General features: G+C 34.6%; 1 protein-coding gene across 1 annotated transcript in view; it reads right to left on the bottom strand.

Annotated features, from left to right (window-relative positions):
• The window catches only part of LOC106460683 (GTP-binding protein REM 1-like), a 17,918-nt gene that overhangs the window by 4,882 nt on the left and 7,840 nt on the right, over nt 1-5,196 (bottom strand). The window lies entirely within an intron of this gene.

Consider the following 5,196-nt stretch of genomic DNA (forward strand, 5'->3'; position numbering starts at 1 on the left):
CCGTGAAGTGTATTGTTTCCCAGATAAATTCATGTACAACCCTGTTTCTTAAAATAAGTATTCTTACTGAAGTAATTACCCGTGAAGTGTATTGTTTCCCAGATAAATTCATGTACACCCCTGTTTCTTAAAATAAGTATTCTTACTGAAGTAATTACCCGTGAAGTGTATTGTTTCCCAGATAAATTCATGCACACCCTGTTTCTTAAAATAAGTATTCTTTTAATAATCCTCATCTCGGAATACCTTAACATTACAAATACTTTATTTAGTAACGAAATAAATCCATGCACAAATTGTTGGTATTAGCATAAAGTACATTACTCTGCTGTGGGGTTCAAAGGCCTCTAATTATTCATAGATGTACCAATGCACCGATCAAGTTCCTACATTATCTCCAATTACTTCTATAGCTCTCCTAAGGGACCCTACAGTAGTACAGCAGTAAGTCTGAAGGCTTATAACGTTAAAAACCGGGTTTCGATACCAGTGGTGGACACAGCATAGATAGGCCCATGTGTTGCTTTGCATTTAACTACAAATAAAAAACTCTCCCAAGAGATGCCAGGTTCGGGCTTAGCGACCTTGAACACCTATTCCTAGACCCTTATCATGGCTGGCTGACCTTCCGGCCGCGTTTTAGTACCCTTTGGTAGGAGGTAATAACATATAGATAAGGACACTCCAGGACCACCCTGAATTCGCATGCCAAGTTTTGTCCTGCTAGCTCCAAAATTCTAGGAAGAGTTTGGGAACAAATTAATTCACTCACAAAACATGAATTAATACAGGATAGATACCCCAAGGGAGAACTGTACCCGACCACAAACTTCATTAGGACATCCGCCCGTAATGTTTGAGCACGTGAATTACATTGGTTATACGAGCTTGCGAGTGAAGGTATGGACACCGTTTAAAACATGGCGTTCCGGGACCCTGAGGGAGGCCAGAAACACAAAATCTACTCATAGCGGCGTTCCTAATTTTGAAACGATAAACTAGATGGAAGGAAAGTAGTCAACAGTACCACCCCAAATCTTGGACTACTATTATTTAATCAAACAGTGGGACTTGACCATCGCTTTCATGGCACATCAACGGCATCAAAGTTCGGAGCGCTTTTCTGTAAAAGTTGGACATGAAGCATGAGCCGTCGCATTTATAGTCCGAGCACTCTAACCACTAGACCACGCCAAACCTTAAACATCAAATTATATTAAGCTAAAATAACACTCTTAAATTCTTATTCCTAAAACTCCAAGACTGTCTGTTTTAGAATGTTTGTTTAAATCGGATATTCGCGTAAAGCTTCACAAGATCTATCTGCAGTAATTGAGCTGATAGACTAAAGGAAAGCAAATAATTAACAGCATTCAGCGAATAGTGAGGTTTGAATACCACTCTTATAACTTATCAACGGTTCCAAACTGCAGAGCGTGACTTTGCAGAAACAAAACGTAAACCATGGATCCTTGGGATCACGGTCCGGCACGCTAACTATTAGGACACGCCTGCCCATTTCCAAATTGAATAGCGTTCTTGCAACTGACTGTTAATTGGCTGTGTTTGAAAATTCTGAAATATCTCGTACACGCTGTGAAACTCTACAATTTAAAGAACTGATCGTATGGTATTTTCTGTACAGTTTTCTAAATATTCTATCGAGTATACGTAGATAAAATCGAATACATCTATTACCAGATGACTCGAAAAATGATACAGATACGTTACTACATTCATAATAAGGTGAGGAAAGCTCTTTTACAAATGCTTCTAACACATTTCTCAAACCGTTTAACTAAAATCACATGTGCAAACATACATACGTATAGTTAAAAGAATCAGAACAGGAGCAGTATTTATGAATCAACATTCAGTAATTCTATATTATGTAGTTTCGATGGAAAATATTCATAGAAAATGGATATATGCATATCCTGAACTTACTGTCGTAAAAGAAAAAATATAAAGTTAATTTACTTGTGACTATGAAAGTATGGATTAAATACCAAAATCTTTTAAAATATATTTAAATGATTCATCAGCATAAATATAAGCTTTTACAATGAATTTATCCTAATTGAATATTTTGAATTTGAGATTTTACGCTTCTTACAAGTGTGTGTGTGATTTAAATATATATATATGACACTTCGACACTGTGAAAAACTACGATTAAAATAACTACCTTAGAAACCGCTAGGGTAGCTTCTGTTTCACACTGAATCACGTTTTCATAATCTTTAATTTTATTTGAACTTTATAGATATTAATACAACAGAACAATAGATATTAAGATATTGAAAAACAGTATCATAACCTCGTAGAAATAAGGAATAAGTGAATATTTTTGAGCTACACCGTACCCTACAATTGTAAGTTCTTTTGTGAAACTTCTTTATCAAAGAACTGAAAAGAAGAATGTTAGGCTTAATTCACCACCGTAGGTATGACTTAGACTGCTGTTAACGAAAGAATGTCCTGAACAAATACGCACAGCGGGTACACAGTCCAATGGCCATCATTTTTGTATAAGACGTTAGACAGCTGGGTGCTCAGTTTTAGTTTGTTGAGTTCTGGTGGGGTTTTATGGAAGAAAGGGGGTATTATCAGTTGAAAGAAGGTTAGAAAAATGTTTTGGTATCGTGCAAGCACGCAGTTATGCTTGTGGCGAGCTGCCAATTTCAGTTTACAGCTGTTCATGCAGAACCCAGTTATAACCTTTGAATCATCCTTTCATCAAAGATTTCATGCAACCCTAAGCCACTTAAAGTACGTGACAACGTTAGAGTATAAAAGAACAAAAGGGTATATTTTATTCACTGCCAAGAAATCCATAAAATTCTGATATATACAGAATATGATAATTTCGTGGCGTTCTAAAAGACAGTGCAAAAACAAGAAATAAAATTTCAGGTAAAAAAAAAGAACACAGTTATACAGATGATGAATAAAAGAAAACTCGCAACTTTTGTCAATGATTAACAATTTCTAAAATAATTAGCATAGGTTTATTTGCTGTTAATCACAGTGCGCTATCTATGCTGTTATCGTTGCTGGTATCGAAACCTGATTTTTAGGGTGACTTGCCACTGAGCCACCGAGAGCAATTAGCAGCTCGTTTGATGAAACATTAATATTTAAAAATTAAAGTTTTCTACTAAATTAGTATAAAGCCTTAATGTACTAAACTTTTTTATGTACAGGGTGTTCCAAAAGTCTGGACCCATAGGGGAAATATATTCTTAAAGTTAAACAAACACATTTCTTATGTCACTTGTGCATATTTCAGGAATGAAAATGGCTTTATGGCACAGTGCACCAAGAATTGATATTTGTATGGCTGTTAATGGCACACAATTTGAATAATAAATAAACTAAGAATAGATTGTGTATTTTTCCCTGTAGATCCAGACTTCTGGGACACCATGTGTAATGCAGCCACTTGTGATACGTGTTACACTGACAGACATTTTACAGCAACCCTGAAAAAACCATTCGCGAAATAAAATAAATATTATAAATGTGAAACAGTTTTAGAGGGTTTAATCCCATGGCGATTGTCTAACATTGTACCCCATAAAATCATCGTAATTAATGCCAAAAACGTGAAAGTTTCTTGGATAAAGATATGCAATGTGGATGGACAATTAGAAAGACTCGGCAAACATCAACAGCAAAAAAAAAGAGGTATCGAAGAGATGAAAGGTATTATTTTTGTTAAGGCCATGGAAAGGTTTACTGTATGAAATATTTATTCATGTGCTGCATAACTTATGAGAACATTATTACAAGTATGCACGAGTTAGAATAATTATTAATATATATTTATCAGTTTCGAAGCATTTTCATTTATCTTTATCGATTACTTCTATACTTAGGTTAAGACCATGACGTTGTTATTCCATAAATGTTTTAACTATGATTTCTTATGGTTATTTATAGCAGTAAAGTGTGTTGTAAAAACTCTGAAAATCTCAGGGAACATTTCCTAGAAGGTTGTGCAGTATCTTTGTAATCCTAGAAAAATGTTTAAAAAAACAGAACAAAGCTGGAAAAGTTTTGAAATTACTGAGCCTTCCCAAAAGTATTTTCCATATTGAGCTAAGTTAGGTTCACTATTCAGCCAGATGTCGACATCTGGCTGAATACTGAACCTAACTTAACGTAACCTGATTTACGTTCGTGTTCGAGATGGTTAATATTTTGAGAATGAAGTGAACTTGAAATAGTTAACAAAAAATTAGTAATTGGATAAAGAGAATAATTTTAGTACTTTAAACGTCTGAAATACATTGCAAATTTGCCGGTAAACATCTTAAGAGTTGACAAAGACAGTACATTATTGTACACTTTTAGTTTCTTAAATGGTTTTTGTTCGATGTCTCATTTTTGAAACCAAAGCGTTACTTGACACAGAAAAATGTTTTGCTCCCTTTTGCATGGAGTAATTCTACCTGCATTTTGTCTGTGTTTAAAACTTTTCACATATTATCTTTTATAATTCGAGGTCAAATAATAGCATGAAACATATGCATAATAATTATACAGACAAAAGATATAAACAGAAAAATAATTCAGTTTCGTGCAATATGTTTTTCTATTCTATTCTTTTCGTACTTTCATAGAGTTTAATGTATATCAGGTTTTTATTATTGCTCTGTCTTTCTCTCTATATGAATACTGTACCATTAATCCAACAATTTTAATTCATTTTAGACTGGAAAAGTGTGTCACCCGCAGCGAGTTAACCCCGAATTTTAACATAATAGTTTCTCAATCTTATCGCTGGATTCCCAGGCAGTGGACTTCGAAAATTTTGTTTGTTTTAAAATATTTGCTCAAAGTTACCCAAAGAGCTAGCTATTTAACTGTCCCTAATTTTGGACTGATATATTAGAAATAAAGCAATTAATCAACAGCATTTATTCCCAATTTTTGGATTACTCTTGACTGACTGAATAGTGGGATTTGGTCGTCACCTTTGTAACGCAGCCATGAATCCGAAAGAGCGGATCGCGGTCTTTTGTAGCAACGGGACGCGGATCATAAGCCATCGGATTGACAATCTGGGCAAGCTAACCACTGGTCCATCTCCGGATCCCCCTTAGAAAAGAATTATACCTAATTTTCTAGAATCTACAAAACTAAGGTTAACACAGACATAGCATAAATGTCTGTTTCAATATATATACA

This window comes from Limulus polyphemus, unplaced genomic scaffold (assembly GCF_000517525.1).
Source record: "Limulus polyphemus unplaced genomic scaffold, Limulus_polyphemus-2.1.2 Scaffold816, whole genome shotgun sequence".
NCBI classification, from domain to species: domain Eukaryota; kingdom Metazoa; phylum Arthropoda; class Merostomata; order Xiphosura; family Limulidae; genus Limulus; species Limulus polyphemus.